This window comes from Camellia sinensis, chromosome 4, assembly GCF_055761805.1.
Source record: "Camellia sinensis isolate YWXY chromosome 4, ASM5576180v1, whole genome shotgun sequence".
In the NCBI taxonomy this organism is placed as follows: Eukaryota; Viridiplantae; Streptophyta; class Magnoliopsida; order Ericales; family Theaceae; genus Camellia; species Camellia sinensis.
The window spans coordinates 125,008,555-125,032,132 of record NC_138964.1 but is presented as its reverse complement, the minus strand read 5'-3'; positions in this window follow the sequence as shown (position 1 = coordinate 125,032,132).

Genomic DNA, 23,578 nt, shown 5'->3' with positions numbered 1-23,578 from the left:
ATAGCGTAGCAGAAAGGCGAAGACGAGTCTCGTGCGTGAGACACTAGGGCTGACTCTCCAAAACTCGGTTGTTCCACACAGACTTCACTAGGGCTGGGTCTAGACCTCTCTTGGCTCACCTACAAACACATGAATGAGCATAAGTGATAGCCCCGTGAATAATATCAAATAAGAAGATACAACCAATATGTAGAACAACATACTCCGAACGGCCTTGGGCCCAGTTCATATTTATATTTAACATTTATATACACAATTTAAGTCAAGTGACTGTGGTTTCAAACATACTGGCCTTTGGCCCGTTTATCTTTCATTCCTGTCAAAGCGGCCTCTGGCCCACTCATTTTTGTCAAAACGGCCTTTGGCCCATCCATTCATGTCAAAATGGCCTTTGGCCCATCCATTCTTATCAAACATTTGTCCACAATTCAAACTAGCAAATCATAAGGCATAAGGCTTATAAGAAAATAAGCAATTGGACAAATGACAAGCTTCCAAATATCGATATTACTCACAGTGATCGGTTGGTTGGTTTGCCTTGGAGCTCGACCCTACACAGTCCATGAACACAAAAAGGGTCACCAACAATTCAATCCGTTCTTAAATTCAAATTTTCCTCTTTAGGCTTTATTCTTATCTCTTTAACTCAATTACAATGCTCAATGCATGCCTAAGAGTACTTAGAAGTGAAGGAGAACGGAAAATGAAACACAGAACGCATAAACAAAATTTCAGAAAACAGGGTCCCCGCTCGAGCATGGACTTCTCCGCTCGAGCGGACCCAATTGGTCTGCAAAATTGCTAGTTGCATCAAATTCACGCTTGAGCGTGAACTCGGGCGCTCGAGCGAAAGGTCTGTCTACATAGCTCCCTGCTCGAGCGGACCCATGCTTGCAAAAAATACTGGGAGCATGAATTCCCCGCTCGAGCGTCGGTTCCCCCGCTCGAGCGGACATCATAAATTCTGGGTTTTCCAGAATGGTTTCTTGAGTTCAATTTCGACATTTCAACCACCTTTCTTGCATATTATGGCTCCAACTTCACACATACATATACCCACATGATACCAACACCAAATCATAACACAATGAAGCTCCATTTCTTGAATTACTTACATGCATGCCTCAAATTAACCCAAACTCATCACCAATACATCAAATTCAAACATGCAAAGCTCATACCTCCATGATCTACTCTTGCATGTGAGAAATATTCATTCATATCAACTTAATTGGTGAAGAGATGATCAAATACATGGATTTCAAACAAGATTCAACATAGATTATACACATTGTGTTCAAATATGGAAATTCATAGTAATTTCCTACATGCATGCATCTATTGACTTTAAATTCAACAAAATCAACTTAATTTGATGCCAAACTTAGTCTTGATTACCCAACTAGCTTGAATACACAAAATTACAAACTAGAATCCATGAAATACTCACCTAGGAGCTTTAATTCTCACAATCTATAACAAATTCTTGGGAAATCTTCAAGGTTTCCAAGCTTTGAGCCAAAATTGCACAATTTCTCCCCCTTTCTCTCTCTATGGCCGGCCCTCTCTCTCTCTCTCACAATTGTATCACTCAGATTTTTGAGTTCAAAAGAATTAAAAGAGAGTGCATATGGCCCTATAAGTGAAAGTCCCACTAACCAAAATTATAATATTAAATAATTTGAGCACTATGCCATTAATTAAATCAATTTAATCTGATCCGAATCAATTTCTAATTAAATTTCACCATAGGCTCTAAAAATTACGCTAATCGCAATGGCGTAATCAATTTTGGGTTCTGTGGCCGATAAGGCCTTCAATTTAATTTTCAAAGCAGACAATCAAATAGATATTCCTACAGTGAACAGATAGAAATTCAAAACCACATATTTTCACATAATGGCTCACAAAATCATATTAAACACATAATGAAATTCATAATAAGGACCAATTAACATAATACAGAATAGAGGTATTACAGTTGTTGCCTCAACCAATAATTGTACCACTGGGGTCATCTAGCCAATTGGGACTTGGGGCGATCGAGTGCTCATAGGGGGAGCAGTTATTGGAATCCTTACTAGTTCAGACTTCAAATCAGTTACGTATTCAGGGACCATCTATTTGCTATGAATATAATTAACTGGGTCATACCAGGCGTTTTTGTACGTAACGGGGGATTTCTTTGGATAATCCGCAATCTAGTCAGGTTTAGCCTTATCCATCTGAACAGGGGCGATACCGATATTAGAATCGAGTAGGCTAGACTTTGAGGGTCATCGAAGGGTCGAACTTTTATCCGAGTGGGGAGATGTGTGTTTGTTTCAAGTGTGGCTAGCTGGGTTACATCTATAGCTCTTGTCCTTGGCATCATAGTTCAGGGATTGTTCCAAGGGTCGAGGATAACCTGTCTCGGCAATCAGGATAAGAATGTAATGGTGGTGTTGGCGAAGGGATAGTTGTTTTGGGCAGTCAGTTTGAGTATCTTGTTTTGGGAACTAGAGGGTAAATGGTTGTAATTATTATGTGATCGTTTTATTTTGTAACCGATAAGGTGTGAACCGTTGAAATATAATGACTTTTGTTTATGTATGTATGCATAGTGGGTTGTTTATTTTGATGAGTTGGATATGTTATAATTTTGAGATTTCCTTAATGTGACGAGTATTTTGAGGGTCGTTATGATTAGTTAGAATATTGCGAGGGTAAAGTTATACTAGTCGGTATGTTCAGTTTGGTTGATGTTGGTTTCTGTTATAGGTATAAGTTTTAATTTACTGCGGTGGACGTTTCTTGGGAAATAAGAGGGTTATGTTTGGTAGTAACAGGAGTAGTGTTGTGTTTGTTGGGCAAGGTTTGGAATGATGGTGAGGAGGTGATTGTTTTCGAAGGTGGGCCCTATTTTGGTTCGAGTGGTATTCTAGGTTGGTTGAGAGAGTAGTAGGGAATGTAAAGTTATGACTCAGGTGGAGGAGGTTGAGAACTTCTTTCTTTTTCTATGGAATTAGGATAGTATGACTTTGCAGGCTTTGTAAGTGTTGTGCATATGTGTCGGGGTTTGGTTCAGGGTAATTGTTCAGTAAGTATTAGCAACTAGTAGATTGACCAGGGGACTTAGTGTTTTGATTTTACTCGTATAATGAGTGATGGGATAGAATGTGGATTAAAAACTTGACTTATTGGTCACTGATGGATGGATGTGTTTTGTTTGCTTGTTGTTCGATTTGGGTTGTTACGTAGTGTTGGTGGCGTTGCAGCATGGTAGGCTTTTGCGAGTTAGTTTGGTACTACAAAATAAATATATGAAACTCGTTGTGGTGAACTTGGTCTGGATTATGAGTACATTGGCAGAGTGAGGGCAGTAGTGTTGAGATAACCCATTTGGGGTTAAGGGTGAGATGTCGTGTAGTAAGTAATGAGTTTTGATTGCGTGGTGTGTACCAGTGTATGGTTGGGGGTTGTTCGATGTTGCATCAAAGGGGATTGGTTATAAGACTATCCTAGGAGGTTGCCTTGTTGTAGCAGTAGTGTGTTAATGTGTTGTTAAGTGTGATCTAATGTCCGGTAGTGTTGAGTCACTTTGGTAGGTGTTTGTTGTTTGGTTTGGATAGTGGAACTTCGAGTGAAGCAGTACGATCGTGTAGAGTGATTGGTGCGCTCGGTCAAAGTTGTTTTGACCTTATCGGTCCATGTGTGTGTGATGTGGAATGGTAGTGTTGAAGTTGGGTTATGTGAAGTTAAGTGGTATGTCAATGTTTGGAGACTGGTGCGGGATAGTGGTGTTGGATAGTTGTTTGGTTAGTATTTGGGTTGGTTGACATATAGTCACCTCGGGAATAGGTTGGAATTGAGGGTTGCGTAATTGAACGGTATCTTGGTGTGGCATATAAGTCTTGTATGGACAGTTAGTGTTATCCTAGGTAGGCAACCCAAGAGTGGGGGTGATTTGGGTTATTGAAAATTTTTTACAATATTAAAATTTATAAACACAATATTCAGAATTTTAACAAATAAAAAACAGAATAATAATTATCAATATAAAAGTAAGAGAGATAGTAAGAGAAAATCAAACATTGAGATTTATAATAGTTCGGCATGTCAGGCCTATGTCCACTCCCCAAGGAACCTCCTTAAGAATTTTTTTACTATCAAAATGAATTAATACACCACCAACTTTTCACCAAACTTGTGGATTTTGCACAAAACTTACTCTTATCTATTGAGCCTCACTCAACAATAAATACCTCACCCTTACAAAAATCTCTCACAAAAAATAATGAATAAAAATAAGTGGTACTTAAACCCTCTTTTACAATAATTCTTTCACAAAGAGTAGATATGAAAGTGTAAGAACAAAGGCTACACTTAGATCTGAAAGTGAAAGAGCAGAATACAATATACACAAAATTTTGGAGCACACATAAATTTTTCTCTTCAAGTTCTTGATTTTTCTGCACACACAACACTTCTATTTATACCAAAAAATATACCCGTTGGAAGTAGGACGCTCCTTGCTGATGTCATGGATTACATGGGCATGCTCCTTGATTTCAAATAGACAACAAATGATAATGTTTGAAAAAATAATAAAAGTAAAACCATCTTTTCCCTTTTTTTTCACACATGGAGCCACTGTTTGAAGACAAATTAAACATTATAAATAATATAATACAATTATCACATCTTTGAATTTAAACAAGAAAATAATTTCTCTATCTTTTTCTTCTTGTTTTATTATAATATATATATATATATATATGTATGTGACATGATATAATCAATGTAGTATAAAAATCTAATTGCTCACGTGATGTATTCTACTTATATTATATGCATTATATATAATATTTTAATCAAATATTTGCATATAAAGTCAAATATCTTTAAGTAATATTTATGATAGATCTGGACATATATATCCTTTTTAAATTTCTATATATGTTGTAGAGATTTTAAAATAAATATAGCCTACCACTCCATTTGGATATAACACTTTTGTCAAAAGAAAACAATTCATCAATATCAAATTTATCAAAATAATACAACCAATCAATATCAAAATTGTCAAAATATGAATAGTGATCAGCCTAATTTTTCAAAAAGTGAATAGTAGAGTTTTGAAAAATATTTTTATTTAAATAATATTTAACAAATATATATTTTAAACAAATAATATTTTATGTCAAATAATATAAAATATGTATATCATTTACAAATTTTCAATTAATATTTTAGACATCATCAAAATTAAACAACGTGATTAACAATCTCCCCCTTTTTGATGATGACAATATTTGTATAGATTTGACACAAAATAAAAATCAACAAGTTATTTGATAATTTGCAAGATAATTTTGCAACATAAGATATTTAAAGCACATGCATGCACAGCAATTCAAAATCATATTTTTTTCTCCCCATTTTACATCATCAAAATAAAATATGGAAATAAGAAACAAACACATTTGATAAAATAATCTGAGATGCCAAAAATATAATAATGGTCCTTAGGTCTTGTCAAGATCATTGTGGGGATTTTGGAGCATCTCTGGCACAAAAAATGTTGACAAACAAAAGATTTGAGCAGATATGCATCGAGTATTGGATCAATAGAGTGTATAAAAAGTGACAAGGATGATAGGCAAAGATACAAACTTATCAAGCGTTGGAGAGAAAAATTCGTGTTACCTTCCTGTGTAATCATGTCATTCCTTACCATAGCCATCAATGGTTCGGACATGTATGAGGTACCTATAATGCAAGCAAATGAGAGGTTACCAGTGGTGCAGGCACACACTATTTCTGTAAATGAGGGTCCTAGTGTTATTGGTAATCGGAATGATATCGATGCTATTAATAACACTATGGCTCTGAGTACACAGGCAATGAATGCAGTTTCCAATATGGCTCGGCGATTACAAGCAGGAATACAAGAAATTAACAATGGGGAGATGAGGTGTGCTTGGTAAAACAACAACTGGCTAATATTCGTTAGGAGAAGAGAGAGTTAGAAAGGAAAAATGCGCAGTTGGAGAATGCAGTGCAATATTATACAACAGTTATAATGTCAAGACTCACAAAAGTTGAAAATAGAGAGAGGCATGTAAAAGAGGCTCATGAAAAATTGTTGAGAGAAGTGAAACGAAAAAAATCTGTGAAACCTTCTAAAAACTTACATGTACTCGAGTAATATTTTTTCATTCTAAAATAAAATTGCAAGCATTTCTCTTTTTTTTTTTTTATTATAAATTCTATCTTTGTAAAAAAAATTTGTTGGTGCAAATAAGAAGTAATGCAAATAAGGAGTAAAAAAAGAGTATATATACTTTCCCTAAAATTATGCACAAAATATATAAACGCCTCCCTTTTTTATTTTTATTTTTATTTTATAATAACTGTTAATCTCAAAATATATGAGTCTCCTTCTAAATTAATGCACTAAAAATTACATAAATTGGAAAAAATAAATTACCAATTTATAATACCAAGGGCCATTAAGATCTGACCATAAACAACTACACCAAGTGCACTAGCATAAAAAGAGAAAATACAAATAAAAATAATTTATTCCGACAAGGTAGAAGCAATCATTATCAAATCCAAGAGAGTTTGGAGCACATACAACAAGATAAAAAATATAACATAGTGCAAAAATAGTTTTAACATGTTGATCGGTGATGAATTTTTGTAGATTGGTGATGGATCTTGGTGGATTAGTAACTGATCTTGACGGATCGGTAATTGATTTGGATGAATCGGAAATGATGTTGAAGATCGGTGATGGAAGTAGAGCCGTGATGGATCTTGGTACGTCGATGATGAATTTGACTGGATGATGGTAGTGATGAAGGTGATGGATGATGTTGTGGATGGTGGAGTTAGTTATGGACGATGGTGAGGATGAAGATGGTGTCGTCTGAGAATGAGAGGAAGAAAGGAAAAGCGAGAGAGCGAGAGAATGAGATAACAGAGAGTGAGAGAGAGAGCGGGTGAGAGATAGAGACGGAGTGAGTGAGAGAGAGATAGAATATATGTATATATATATCTATATATATGTATATAATTTATTATTATTATTATAGTTATTTTATTTAATTATTTATTATTTTTTTATTTATTTATAAAAAAATTATTTTTAATATAAACACTATATTGGAGTATTCATCATACCAAGTTCAGTTCTAATATAACAAAATTGTTCTTTATTTAGAGGCTTGGTAAATATGTCAGCTAATTGACAATTTATAGGCACAAATTCGAGTTCAATGTCACCTTTGAGTACATGATCTTTTAGAAAATGATGCCTTATTTCAATGTGTTTATTGCGTGAGTGTTGAATAGGATTTTTTGAAAGATTAATGACACTTGTGTTGTCACATTTTATAGGAATATGATCATAGTGAAGTCCAAAATCTTGAAGTTATTGTTTCATCCAAAGCAATTGTGCACAACACCCAGTGGCGGCAATGTATTCTGCTTCAGCAGTTGACAAAGCTACTGAGTTTTATTTTTTTGCAAAACCAAGAAGTGAGAGAGTGTTCAAGAAAATGACAAGTGCCACTAGTACTTTTTCGGTCAAGTCTATATCCCGTAAAGTCGGCATCTGAGTAACCAAAAAGTTCAAAAATGGTTCCCTTAGGATACCATAATTCCAAATTTGGAGTGCCAACAAAATATCTGAAAATACGTTTGACTGCGGTGATATTTGACGCTTTCGGTGTGGATTGAAAACGTGCACACATACAAACACTAAACATTATTGTTAGACTTATTTATTTTGATGATTTATTTAATTATGTTTTAATTTATTTGAAAGAGAAAAATAGAATCCAAAATTTATTTGGATGATTTATTTAATTATATTTTAATTTATTTGAAAAAGAAAAATAGAATCCAAAATTTATTTTGACGATTTGTTTAATTATGTTTTAATAGAATCCAAAATTTATTTTGATGATTTATTTAATTATGTTTTAATTTATTTGAAAGAGAAAAATAGAATCAAAATTTATTTTGTCCCATTATTTCTCACCAAAACTTTTATCCTAAATATTGTTTGAATGTATTTAATATTTGCTTAAATCATGAGTTCATTTCAACCCAAATTTAATGCCCAAACCAGAGGTTCAAACAACCCAAAACAAAGGTTCAAACAACCCAGCACAACAGTAGGCCAAAATGTTCAAGTGGAAGATATTCAAATTAGTAATGATGGAGTACAACGACTATAAACGGCTATAAGCTTTATTATATATACCAAAGCCTCTAATGTAAACAAGTTACAAAAAAATCAGAAAATATTCTTTGATCTATAATCACTCACATCTATTTTCTGAAAAATTCTTTGAGAAGTGTTCTTCAAGTTTTATTTACATCCTCCTTCAGAAATTATACACTGAGACGTATAGCTTTAAGCCCATATTTCCTGTGTGAGGTTTATAGAAAAACCAGAGCTTCATTTTTATATCTATCTTTGAGAGATAATTCTTGTAGCTTTCTGTGAAAGCAAAAACACATTCTTTTCAACCTTGTAAGAGTGTAGTACACTCAGTGTTCTTGACTTAGAAAGTCTGTGTAAAATCTATGGAGGATTGCTCCATCTGTGAAAAGGTCGCTAGCACCCTGTGAAGCTAGAGTATAGTGAAAAATCTCAAGTGAAGCTTGAGGAGTGGACGTAGGCCTAGTTGAAGCCGAACCACTATAAATTTGTTTGTCTCTCTCTCCCTTATCTCTTTATTTTATTTAAATTGCCATAGCTATATTTCACATTTTCACTGTGCTAAAATCATTAACTGACAAAGTTGTTAGAACACTTATTTTAATTATTTTTATTTCATTAACTATATTTATCTATTGTGCTAGTTATAATTTTTATTAAGGTATCATTATTTTTATTTGTAAAAACCTAATTCACTGCCCCCCTCTTAGGTTGTCTTTTGGATAACAATTATATCCGGTCTACTTGCAGTAAGATAGAGTAAGGAACCAATCATACCTTGATATTTCTTTTCATCTACAGGTTTACCTTGCCCATCTTTGTCGATTTTTATTGATGTGCTCATTTGAGTTGCTACAGGCTTTGATAATTCCATTTCAAACATTTTGAGTAGATCCTTGATGTATTTCGTTTGATTTAAATGGATTCTATCATTAGTTTGTTTAATTTGTAGACCAAGGAAGTAATTTAACTCCCCCATCATACTCATTTCAAATTCACCTTGCATATCTTTAGCAAATTCTTTGCACAAATTTTCATTAGTAGCACAAAAAATGATATCATTAACATAAATTTGAACAATTAGTATATCTTCCTTTTTGATTTTTATAAAAAGTGTTGTATCAATTTTTCTTCTAGAAAATTTTTGTCAAGTAGAAAATTACTCAATCTTTCATATCAAGCTCTAGGAGCTTGTTTTAAGCCGTATAAGGCTTTTGAAAGTTTGAAAACATGATCCGGGTATTTATGATTTTCAAAACTGAGAAGTTGTTCAACATAAACTTCCTCCGAAATGTACCCATTTAAAAAAACACTTTTAACATCCATTTGATATAATTTAAAATCTTTAAAGCATGCAAAAGTAAGTAATATTCTAATAGCTTCAAGTCTAGCAATTGGTGCAAAAGTTTCATCAAAATCAATGCCCTCTCCTTGATTATAACCTTGAGCTACTAATCTAGCTTTATTTCTAGTAACAACTCCGGATTCATCCATTTTATTTCGGAAAACCCATTTTGTACCAATAACAGGATGACCCTTAGGCCGAGGAGTTAAAAACCAAACTTCATTCCTTTCAAATTGATTTAATTCTTCTTGCATTGCTAAAATCCAGTTTTCATCATTTTCAGTTTCTAAAAACGATTTTGGTTCAATTTGTGAAACAAACGCTAAGTTACCACAAACATTTTTAACAAAAGAACAAGTTTTTATACCTTTCACCGCATCACCTATGTTGAGGTCTTTGGGGTGGCCATGAGCATACTTCCATTCTTTTGGTAGATTTAAGTCGTTTTCTGGAAGTGCATATAATTCTTGAAGTTTCTCTATCATCATTTCTTCTTCGTGTTTGCGTAATAGATTTTCTTCATTTTCTTTTATATAAATGCTTTCCATGCTTGGTTGATTTTCTACAATATCATTTCTTACAAGATTCTTGAAAATAATGTTGTTAGATTCATCAAAAACAACATGCACAGATTCTTTAACAAATATAGTTCTTTTATTGAATACTCTATAAGCTTTACTAGAAATTGAATAACCAAGAAATATAGCTTCATCCGATTTAGCATCAAATTTTTCTAAGTTATCTTTATTGTTATTCAATACAAAGCATTTACAACCAAATGCACGCAAGTGACTAATATTAGATTTTTTACCTTTCCAAATTTCATAAGGGGTTTTCTTAAGAATAGGTCTAATCATAGCTCGGTTTACAACATAGCATGCAATGTTAACGGTTTCCACCCAAAAATATTTAGGTAAATTATTTTCACAAAGCATAACACAGGCCATTTTTTCAAGAATTCTATTTTTTCTTTCAACTACACCATTTTGTTGAGGAGTTCTAAGGGCAAAAAAATTATGATCAATTTCAAACTCATCACAAAACATAATAAAATCATCATTTTCAAATTCTCTACTATGATCACTTCTAATACTATAAATATTAAGATTTTTTTTCATTTTGAATTCTTTTACAAAGTCTTGAGAAATTATAAAAAGCTTCATTTTTGTGTGCTAAAAATAATACCCATGTATATCTAGTATAATCATCAACACAAACAAGAGTGTACGATTTTCCTCCTAAACTTAATGTTCTAGATGGTCTGAATAAATCAATATGAAAGAGTTGAAGCGGTTTAGTAGTTGAAACGATATTTTTGGATTTAAAAAAAATTCTAGTTTATTTTCCAAATTTGCATGCATCACAAAGTTTGTCTTTTTCAAAAATAATTTTTGATAAACCAATGACTAACTCATTTTTTGAAAGTTTGGAAATTAAATCAAAACGAGCATGTCCTAATCTTTTATGTCAAAGTCAACCATTATCATTTATAGGCAATAAACATTTAATATTAAAATAAGAAGACAAATTATGCAAATCAAACACATATACATTCTCATGTTTATAACCTACAAATAAAGTTTTGTTTTCTAGGGTGTTCTTAATAGTGCAATGAGTTTTCTCAAAAATAACTCTATACCCTTTATCACATAATTGACTAATGCTAAGAAAGTTATGTTTTAAACCTTCAACAAGTAAAACATTTTCAATAATAGTAGAAGGATTTTTACTGATACTACCTACACCTATGATTTTACCATTGTTATTGTTGCCAAAAGTCACATATCTGCCATCCTTTGGTTGGAGTGTAGCGAACATAACTTTATTTCCAGTCATGTGCCTTGAACATGCACTATCGAGATACCATCTATCGTTACTGGATTTTGTCTTGAAAGATATCTACAAAAATTTGATTTTTCTATTGGTACCCATATTTTCTTGGGTCCATAAAAGTTAGATTTTGATACTCTTGAAATGTCCTTAGGAACCCACATATTTTTTATTTTAGCAAAATGATTTCTTTTAATAGGACATGAAGGTGAAATATGACCTTTTGTACCACAAAAATGACATGTGAGATGAGAGTGACTAGAAGATGTATGCACAAAATCATTTTTGGTAGTTTTTACTTTTGAAAAAGGTTTATATCCAATTCCGGCTCTATCAAAAGTACGATTTTGATTTTTAATAATTTCATCTAAAGTCTCTCTACCTTGGGTGAATTTTGAAAGAGCATTTTTCAAGTCTTCAATATGTTCTTTTAAAACAATTGCTCCATTTTTAAAGACTCATTTTCTTCTTGTAATACAACTAATTTTTTATCAGAAATTGAAAACTCTTTTCGAGTTAAAATCTCATTTTCCTTTTTCATTTTCATAGCTTTATTTTCTAAAGTATTTATCTTGGAAGTTAAGGATTCATTTTCTTTTGATAAACTTGAAATTACTTTCTTTTGAGAGTTGCTTTTCAAACGAAGTTTCATAAATTCAGCACGTAATTCATCAAAAGCTGATTGTAATTCATCAAACGTAAAAGATTCATTATTTATCTCATCTTCGTTTCCAAGTGTCATTAAGCATAGGTTAGCAACCTCATTTTTGCAAACTTCAGTTTCTGAGTCACTTTCATCACTATCTTCTCCCCATCCTGCAATCCTGGCTTTCTTCTTGTCTTTCTTGAATTGTTTCTGAAGTTTCGGACATTCTGATTTGTAGTGTTCAGGTTTGTTGCATTTGTAGCAGGTGACTTCAATTTTTTTTTTTAATTTTCTCCCATTTGAAAATCCCTGTTGTTGAAATATTTTCTGAAAATTTTCGCACACCTTGTTTCTTTTTCATAAACCTGTTGAACTTTCTAGTGATGAATGTCATTTCCTCATCATCATCCTCATCATCTTCTTCATTCTCTTGATGTTTCGAGGTGGATTTGACGGCTATTCCTTTCTTCTTGTTGTTGTCCTCTTCTTCTTTTCTTTTTTGTATTATGAGCTCATGAGTTAAGAGAGATCCCATTAACTCATCTAGACTTAGCTTTGATAAATCCTTGGCTTCGGTAATGACAATGACTTTTGTTTCCCATCTTTTTGGCAATGACCTAAGCACTTTTCTTATAATTTCAGCATTAGTATATATTTTGCCAAGAGAAGTTAAACCGTTAATAATATCAATAAAACGAGTAAACATTTGAGGAATAGTTTCATCAGGCTTTATTTTAAAGAGTTCATAATTATAGACTAGTAAACTAACTCTAGATTCTTTAACTTGTTCGGTTCCTTCATAAGTCAATATAAGCTTTTCCCAAATTTCTTTTACGGTTTTACATGTGGAAATTCTATTGAATTTGTTGGCATCTAGGGCGCAATACAACATGTTTGTGGCGCTGACATTAATTTAGGTCATTCTAGTATCTGATTCATTCCACTCATTTTCAGGTTTTGGTACCTTAAGGCCATCTATGGTTTTGGTAGGAATTTTTGGACCATTGCAAATGATTTTCCAACATTCATAATCATTAGATTGAACATGTATGGTTATTCAAGTTTTCCAATAGCTAAAATTTGTGCCGCTAAACAGCGGTGGCCTATTGGATGCTTGTCCCTCGGGTAAGGAATAATTAGGGGTTGCCATGATCTACTCTGAAACGGTTAAATCACACAAACTAGAGCCTAGGCTCTGATACCAATTATTATCCTAGGTAGGCAACCCAAGAGGGGGTGAATTGCGTTATTTAAAAAATTTTACAATATTAAAATTTATAAACACAATATTCAGAATTTTAACAAATAAAAAATAGAATAATAATTATCAATATAAAAGTAAGAGAGATAGGAAGAGAAAATCAAACACTGAGATTTATAGTGGTTCGGCACGCCAGGCCTACGTTCACTCCCCAAGGAACCTCCTTGAGAATTTCTTTACTATCAAAATGAATTAATACACCACCAACTCTTCACCAAGCTTGTGAATTTTTCACAGGACTTACTCTTATCTATTGAGCCTCACCTAACAATAAATGTCTCACCCTTACAAAAATCTCTCACAAAAATAATGAATAAAAATAAGTGGTACTTAAACCCTCTTTTACAATAATTTTCTCACAAATAGTAGATATGAAAGTGTAAGAACAAAGACTACACTTAGATTTGAAAATGAAAGAACAGAATACAATATACTCAAAAATTTAGAGTACACAGAAATTTTTCTCTTCAAATTCTTGATTTTTCTCCACACACAACACTTCTATTTATACCTAAAAATATACCCGTTGGAAGTAGGACGCTCATTACTGACGTCATAGATTACATGGGTACGCTCCTTGATTTCAAATAGACAACAAATGATAATGTTTGAAAAAATGATAAAAGTAAAACCATCTTTTTCCTTTTTTTCAAACATGGAGCCACCGTTTGAAAGCAAATTGAACATTGTAAATACTATAATACAATTATCACATCTTTGAATTCAAAAAAGCAAATGATTTTGCGCTATCTTTTTCTTCTTGTTGTATTATATGTATATGTGTGTGTGTGTGTGTGTGTGTGTGTGTGACATGATATAATCAATGTAGTGTAAAAAATCTAATTGCCCACTGTAGACATCCTATTTTTGACCGACCTTAAGACTCAGACGTCACCGATTGAGCGCTTGGTGATGTTGCATAATGTGCTCGTTCAGAAGTCTCAGAGTCGCGGCCGTGAGCCCTGCCTCCGGACTTTCGAACCCTCTTCTTTGCCTTGCCTCGGTTTGCGAACCAGACTCGGTTTTCTCTGTTTCTTTTCCTGAGGGGAGGGAGAGGTCCTGTAGACCATCTCTCAGTGGTCGTGGGCTACGTTTTGTGGTCGTAGGCCATTTTGTCCATTTCGGAACCCGGTTTCCAGTTTTCGGAGCCGTCAGGCCGTGTGCCTCGGTTCAGGACCGCTCAACCATCTCCGTTTGCTCTAAATTTTGGCATACATCTTATTTTCTCCCTTTTGAGGGACACTGAGGTCTGAGAGACCCACTTCGTGGCCGAACGCCACTTTCGGTGCTTAACAGCCCATTTCTCGGAACCCCGAACTGCGTGTTTTGGCCCCCGAGCATTCGTTTTGCATCGATTCTCGTTCATTTTTGGCAGGTAGCTCTGTTTCATCACCAGGAAGGTCACTGGAGGGTGGGAGGCCAGTAATTATCTTAGCAACCAGTTATATTCCATTTTCGCCCTCCGACGCCCGTTTTTTCTCACTTCCGAGCCAATGTTGAACAACCTGGCCCCTTTTTCTTGAACTTTGAACCACATATCTGTGTTGTACACACATGGGAGGATCCTAAAAGTTTGTGGCCGGCCATTATTTCCATCTGACCCTTTTGACCCCCCTTGAAAGTGGCTTGTTGTCCCTCTTGTTTTACAGTTGCCAATTTTGAACTACAGGGTTGTGATGAGGAGGCATGGGAGGACACCAATTTGTGGTGGCCGGCCACTATTTCAACTTGACCTTTTTGAACCCTAGCCAGCCGGCTAGGGGAGGTGGCCGGCTGGCCACCTGTAGCTTTAAAAGGTGGCCGGCCATGTTCCTTGCAATACACACTTTACAGCTGTATAGCTGTATCCCCCAGAAAATATCTCAATCCGGGGGATATTTTTTGGGGGAAAACTTGCCTCCTTTTCCCCCACCTTTTCCCCACCTTTACTCCCTCTTTTTGTTCCATATAACCAGGGGCCAGCATTTGTATTAGGGGTTAGAAAAAAATCCTTTGAGCCTCTTGCATTAGATCCCCTCTCCTTCTCTCATTTCTACCCTAAAACACCCAAGTTTCATCCCCTTTTCTTCACTACCACCTAACACCATCACCACCACTCCATTTCCAGCAGCAAGGAGGGCTTCTCAGAGGCTAAAGGTGCTGCAACTTGGTCCAAGAAGCAACCAAAGATTGGTCTACAAGGGTGAGTTGCCATTTCCTTCTTTTTAAGCCTATTTTTGCAACATTCCTTAGCCATATGTGCTTGCTGTTTTGAGCTCCGGCCCTAACTGAAAGTGGCATTATTTTGAGCTCTTTTTCACTTTTGCTTAAGGGCTCAACCTTGTTTGAGCCCCCCATCTTGCACTTGCTTCAATATCTTCCTTGAATGCTATTTTCTTGCATGCTTTGGCAGCCCATTATGCTTCCATTTTTGGGCATTTTACAGAACTAAAAATAGTCTTATTTTGAGCCCCTCTTCAACATTGAAGAAGGGCTCATCAGTGTTTAGGACCTCCATATGCTACTTCATGTTATATCCCTCTTTGGTCCCCTTTTCTTGCATGTTTTGGCAGCCTATTATGCTTCGGTTTTTGGTCATTTTACAGAACTGAAAATAGTCTTATTTTGGTCCATTCTTCATGGTTTATTAAGATCCTTTCATGGTTTGGGACCTCCATATGCTACTTCATGTTATATCCCTCTTTGGTCCCCTTTTCTTGCATGTCTTGGCAGCCCATTATGCTTCCATTTTTTGGGCGTTTTACAGAACTAAAAGTAGTCTTATTTTGGCCCATTCTTCATGTTTCATTAAGGGTCTTTGGCTGTTTGATGAATATTTTGTATACTTTGTGTTATAGCCACTTTTGAGCCTCATTTTGCATTGCATTTCTAGCATGTTTGTATACTGATTTTGGGGCTGCCATAAACTCTAAATGTGCATATTTTTGGTCCCTCTTCAGTGTTGTAGAAGGGAATTTTTCAGTTTGGGTTTTTTATATACCACTTGTTTCATTGCCCTCTCTTGGCCCCTATTTTTGCATGCCATTGTTGCCCTATCCTTGCTTGCTGTTTGGCCATGATTTGTACTGGTAAAATGCTTATTTTGGGGCTGCCTTGCTTCTGTCTTTTCATTCCATGTACCAATTATGCATGCTTTGTATAGCTGTAGTTCATTCTATGTGCCTAATTTTGCATTTCGGGAGAGATTCCATGCATTGGGTATCATTTCGCCTCATTTCGGGGCTGTTTTCCCCCACATTTCAGTGCTGAAATTCCATTAGCATGTTTGCATATCATTTCCATGCTATTGCATTGCGTATGCCATTGCCTCGGTTTGCGTGCCCGTGTGCACGCGTTTCGAGGCACTTCATTTTCATCCATCGGCCTCTTATGTGAGCGTGGCTGAGGCTCTCTCATGTTAGTGTAAGCCCATATCATATTTTCATGTCATTTGCATTGCGTATGTCATTTTCTCGGTTTGCGTGCCCGTGTGCACGCATTTCGAGGCATCTCATTTTCACAGCATAGTGCATACTAGGTTGTATCTTAGATCGCATCCATGCATTTCCTCAGTTTGCGTGCCCGTGCACACGCACTTCGAGGCATCTCATTTTCATAGCATTGTGCATACTGGATTGTATCTTAGTTGCATTTCATGCATGTCATGCATATTACATCGTGTTCGGGATAGGAGTTAGCCCGGGCACGGGAAACGAGGTGCGTTTCGTACTCCGAGTGACAGAACGTGTCTCAATTCCAAGTCACCGACACTCCGGATCATCCATGATGGAGTTAGGTTCTTGTTGTGTTTACACGTGCATTCATTCTATATTGAGTTGCACATTTCGATTCCTCGGCCATCATGCATCGATATGCGTGATTGGTGGCACGAGGATCGAGGCATGCATATATCTGTGAAAATACATTGCTATGCCCCTTTCCTGCTCTCTGTTGCAGCAAAATGAAGAATCAGCAACTTTTTGGAGTTTGGCGCGCATTTCAAGAAAATGTGTAAACAGAGGCTAATTGGGGCATCCCAGTGGATTTCCACGCAAGGCAGCCCAGACATGCATCATTCATCAGGAGCAAGGCAGTCCCTGGCTTGCACGCCAGTTTTACAGCTTTCTTAATTAATTTGATTAATTAATTAGGAATTTGTATATTATTTGGACTGTATTATTTGGACTGTAATATTCTTCTATTCGGGACTGTATATTTGTTCGGACCCTCTGTGCGAGGGCATAATTGTAATAAGTGTGTGTGAGTGTGATGTATGTCTTCCAACCCCACGTCTTTCTTCCCTTTTATTTATCCGCTTTTGATGGTTAGATTAGGGCATATTTCAATTAGCATACAGTATGATAGCATGTTTGCGTTCATTCATCTGTTTTACATGCACCGGGCTCGGCGCATCATACTAACTGCATTGTATTTTCAATTCAAAGTTGAATACGTGTTAGCTGTAGCATTCCATATGCCATGTTTAGAATAGCCGAGCCTGCTATAGTTGCATTTTGCATGTGCTGCATTGCGCATTTCTGTATACTTAGGATTCAGGCATGATTTCTAATGAGTTTTTGTTTTGGCTTAGAGTACTCGGTGAGTTTTATGCTTTAGCATCCTTGCATGCGTGTGAGTGACTGCCATGAATAGCATGCTTGCCATGAGGCTATTTGCTTATGTGATATAACTGCCTGAATGCCTGTGGGTGAAGGTTGGGTTACTTAGATTGGAATAAATCATCAACTGTTTGTTTCAAGCCCACTAGATAGTGGCAAAACCATCTTTTCTAAGCCCACCTGCGGGTGGCAAAATTTGCATTTTAAGCCTACTTGCGAGTAGCAAACCATCTTTCAAATAAACAAGCATGAAATGTTTTGTTCCAATTCGGGCGACCCAGTCTATACTTATATGCTGTGTGCATCACATAGTAACCTAGGCTAATAACCGGAATAAGAACACACAAAGTTTTCAAAAATAGATATCACGGTTAGTAGAGGCCCATCTTTGATCGGGCGAGCGGGGGTACTCACGAAGTGACCTTCCCCAATCGTACCCAAGTTCCCGAGCCGAGGCAACTTTGGTGATGACGGACACGTGGCCTTTGGCACCGAGTCAGTGTTTCCTAAATTTCCCATTAAAAAACATTTAGGTGGCGACTCTGTATCTGGCAAAGCAGTCTATGTTTGGCACTTCTTTCAAAAATCTGTTTTTCTCAAAACGATTTGCCGGATTTGGACTCTTTGGTTCAGACTTAGAACCGTGACAAATTTGAGAGTCCTGAGCTGTAGTGACCCCAATATGAACGGAACGGGAGCTCGTTCCTCCCGGGGCGTTCGGGGACGTCTACACCCACGTGATGTATTCTACTTATATTATATGCATTATATGTAATATTCTAATCAAATATATGCATATAAAATCAAATCTTTTTAAGTAATATTTATAATAGATTTGAACATATATATCATTTTTAAATTTCTATATATGTTGTAGAGATTTTAAAATAAATATAACCTACCACTCCATGTAGATATATCACTTTTGTCAAAAGAAGACAACTCATCAATATCAAATTTATCAAAATAATACAACCAATCTGTTAGGTCCCTTAGTCTTGTCAAATTCATGAACAAACTTGAGTTATTGAGTTGTAAATTTTCTGGTTGTTTTGTCTTGCTCGCTCGAGCGAAGGAGTCCTCGTTCGAGCGAAGACTGCATCTGGCAAAAACCTGAGATGGATGAATGTACGCACAAGCAAGAGAGTCTACGCTCGAGCGAAGCCACTTATGAAAATCACGTGAGATTAGTTCCTCGCTCGAGCGAGAGAGTCTTCACTCGAGCGAGCTTCACAGTCCCAGATTTCAATAAGTATCTGTTTTAATCCTAAACTAGGATTTGGTTTTTGAGATCTACTTTAAGGTTTTCTAAGGTTTATTTGAGTGTAGTTTTTTTAGTTTTCCTTGATATTGTTGAGTGGGTTTTTAAACCTATGATTTGAATTACATACATCAAGGAGTTTGTTTCTTCATATTTAAGAGTGTTCTTCTTCGGTGGAATCTGGAGACTCAAGCGTGGAGCATCAAAGGAGTTTGATACTGTGCGTAGTTGTTGATTCGACAAGTGAAGTTGTGGATTCAACTTCAGGTTAATCAATTCCGAGATGAAGGCTTGGTGAAAGATTTACAGAAGGTTTGAAGACAAATTGAATGCATTTGGTAATTTGTTTGTTATCTTTGTAATCTTTCTTTCTTCAATAGTGGATTGATTAGTGGTGTTTCGCCCGTGGTTTTTTTATTACAATTGAAGGTGCTTCAATTATGATTTTTCCACGTAAAGATTGTTTGCGTCAATTTATTATTTTTCGAAAACAACAATCTAAATCACTTTCGTAAGTGCTTGATGATTTAGATTGTGTGTTTTGAATGATTGGGAATTGGAATATTTAAAACTTGATCTAATCACAAATCACTTAGGATTTTCAATTGGTATCAGAGCAGGTCACTCTTTGTTTTTATCAAAACTATAGGAGTGTGATTTTGTGTGATTGGTGATATGTTTTCAATTTGTGAAGGTAACTCGACCCATAGACCTCCATTACTTGATGGTACAAACTATTTTTATTAGAAAGCTCGTATCAGAGCGTTTTTAAAATCCATCGATGAGAAAGTTTGGCACCGTGTGATCTATGGGTGGAGTGAACCTATTGTCATCATTGATGGTATTGATATTCCCAAACCCCTTGATAAATGGGACACAACCGATTATCAAAACTCAAGTTAGAACAGTAAGGCCCTTAATTCCCTTTTTTGCTCCGTCACACCTGAAGAGTTTCGTCATATCTGCACGTGTGAGGTAGCAAAAGAGGCTTGGGACATTCTTGAAACAATTCACGAAGGTATTACTTCTGTTAAAAGGTCATAACTTCAACGTCTCACCTCTGCCTTTGAAACCTTTTTTATGCGTGATGATAAGACGTTTGATGATTTCTATGCTAAACTTAGTGACATCATGAATTCCTGTTTCACACTCGATGAGAAAATCCCTGAAGCTAAAGTTGTTGGAAAAATTTTGAGGTCATTACCCGAGAGGTTCCAATCAAAAGTGACAGCCATTGAGGAGGCTCAGAATGTTGATACCCTCAAGCTTGATCAATTGGTTGGAAACTTGCAGACTTATGAAGCCCACCAGATTTCTAAGGAAAAACAAAAAGATAGTGTGGCTTTCACTAGTGCTCATGAGACTGCAAAAACTCCTGAGACTGAGTTTGATTTAGAGTCTGAGATGACGGCTATGTTTACTAAACAGTTCAAAAAAAATTTAAAGAAAAAGAAGCCTAATTTCATAGACCTTATTTCAAAGACAAGAGTAATGATAAACCCAAAACTTTTCCACCAAAACTTGCTCCAAAAACTGAAAAGAAGATCTTAAAGGGGCAAGGGGTCAAAGTGTTATGAATTTCAAGGGTTTGGCCATATTGCCCTTAAATGTCATTCGAAAAAGAATCGGAAGAAAGTCTACACAGTGACTTGGGATGATGAAAGTGGGTCGGAGCAAGAACCCGAAGAAGTAGAATCTGGTGAAGATGGGGATAGTGCTTTCATGGCATTTTGGTCCACTTTCACACAACCACTTCCGAAGTCAGTGAAATTTGCTCGTGGTCAAAATCTACATCATGCTCCCACCTTTGATGGGAGTAATTAATTGTATTGGAAGATCAAAATGAGGGCGTTTCTGAGAGCTTTTGACCCAGAAGGCTGGCAAGCCATTGAAGAAGATGTTGAAAGTGCTGACAATCTGAGCAATCAGAGAGTCCTGATTACTATTCATGGAGCAATTTTTGATGAAGAACAGCAATGGGTTGCTTACTGCACAAAGGCTTAAGATGCATGAGAAATTCTAAGCCAATTTCATGAAAGAGGAGATTCATCTTCACCACCATCTATCACCTTTCCTGCCTTAGTTGCTAGACTAGATGAGGTCAAGGAGAATGAGGAACAAAAAGAAGATGATGAAACATCAGAAGACAATGATGAGATTAATGGTGATGATCTACAACAAGCTTACGAAAAGCTTTACGATGAATCTTTGAATTTGTCCAAAATCAATGACAAACTCACTCTCAAGCTCAAAGCATGTGAAAGCGAGAATGTCAAGCTAAAAGGAGAACTTGTAACAGCAAAGCAGAATGTCATCAAGATCTCTAGTGACAAGCAAGACCTATGTGGGAAACTTCTATCTTGTGAAACTAAAAGGAATGAACTCCTGAAAGTGTATTCCACATATGAAGAGAAGCTTGAAAGCCTTGAGATGTCACAAGCTACATTGGAAGAGATGGTTTGTCAGAAAGAAGAAGAACTCCGAATTACTAGAGCCACAATTGCTATGTGGAACAAAGGTTTCAAATCATTAGAAGACATCCTTGGGCCTCAACAAATGGGTTGTGACAAAAGTGGGCTAGGCTATGGTAATGCGACAGCTCATAAGGGACAAGCCTCTACATCACATGACATGAAGACTCAAGCAAAGGGAAAGTTGAAGGTAGACCAGGGTGATCCCTCTCTTCATCTACCTAAAGGGGGTAAGATCAACAAAAGGGAGGTAAAACCTGTTTTTATTTCTCATCATTGTGGTAGGTATGGCCACATTCGTCCTTATTGCTTTGAATTGTTCGGTAAGGTGTCTCAAAAGGGTAGAAATTCGAATGCTTTTTGGGTTAGGAGACAACCTTACATGTCTAGGTGGAATGCCAAGATTCATGAGGGTGTTCACAACGCCAAGACATTTATCAAGACCGCCAGACCTGATTTTGTTAAGACCAAAAAGATTTGGGTGAGAAAAGATGATTTGACTTGTTTAGTTGTTCACACTGCTTTAAAAGCATGTGACTCACACATGTGGTATTGTGGACGTCCCTGAATGCCCCGGGAGGATGAATCCCGTTCTGTTCGTTTTGGGCTCACTACAGTTCGGGACTCAAATTGTTACGGTTTTTAATCTGAACTAAAGAGTCCAAATCCGGCAAATCATTTTGGAAAACAAATTTTTAGACAAGAAGTGCCAAACATGGACTGCTTTGCCAGATACAGAGTCGCCACCTAAATATTTTATTTTGGGGGAATTTAGGAAACCCTGACTCGTTTGCCTAAGATCAGCTATGAGCACCCCCACTCGCCCGATCAAAGATCGGCCTCTACTAACCATGATATCGAGTTTTGAAAACATAATGCGTTCTTACTCTGGTTATTAGCCTAGAATTACTATGTGATGCGTACAGCATACAAATATAGACCGGATCGCTTGAATTGGAACGAAACATTTCATGTTTGTTTTTTAAAGCGGTTTGCTACTTGCAAGTAGGCTTAAAATGTGGATTTGCCACCCTCAGGTGGACTTTAGAAAACATGGTTTTTGCCACTATCAAATGGGCTTAAAACTCACGGTTTTAATGCATTATTCCAATTCAGGTAATTCAACCTCCATCCACAGGCATTCAAGCAGTTATATCACATAAGCAAATAGCCTCATGGTAATCATGCTGTCATGGCAACATTCACACGCATGCAAGGATGCTAAAGCGTAAAAGCTTACTGAGTACTCCAAGCCAAAACAAAAGCTATGTTAGAATTCCATGCATGATCCTAACTATACAGAAATGCCTAATGCAACACATGCAGGAATGGGAATACAATAGGCTCGACTATTCTAAAATGACATGCGAAATGCTACAACTAATACGTATTCAATTTGGAATTAAAATACGAATGCAGTTAGTATGATGTGCTGAGCCCGGTGCATGCAAGACAAATGTATGAATGCACGCATGCATAACATAAGGTATGCTATTTTAAATATGTCCTAATACTAGCCATCGAAAGCAGGTAAGTAAAAGGGAGAAAGAAGTGGGGGTTAGAAGACATACATACACTCACTCACACTTATTACACAATTGCCCTTACTCGAAGGGTCTGAATAAATATTACACAACCAAATGAATAATACCAAATTAATTATTATAGAACTTCTAATTAATTAACGAATTAAATATAGAAGGAAGATGGTCGCAGCCCTACCTCGAAATGCGCGAATGGTGCATGCTTGACTCGTCTCGCCCGGAAACCCGTACCATGCCACTGTTGCCTCTGTCCACACTGTCCTGCTCCTCTGAAAATTTGCACAAGTCCCAAGGGTACTTCTCTGAACATTGAGGAGCATCACCAACCAAGTGGGAACACAACCGGCCGAAGGGAATGGTCATCGACCATTGGTTGAGCCACCGGCTAATTGTATTTGGTCGGT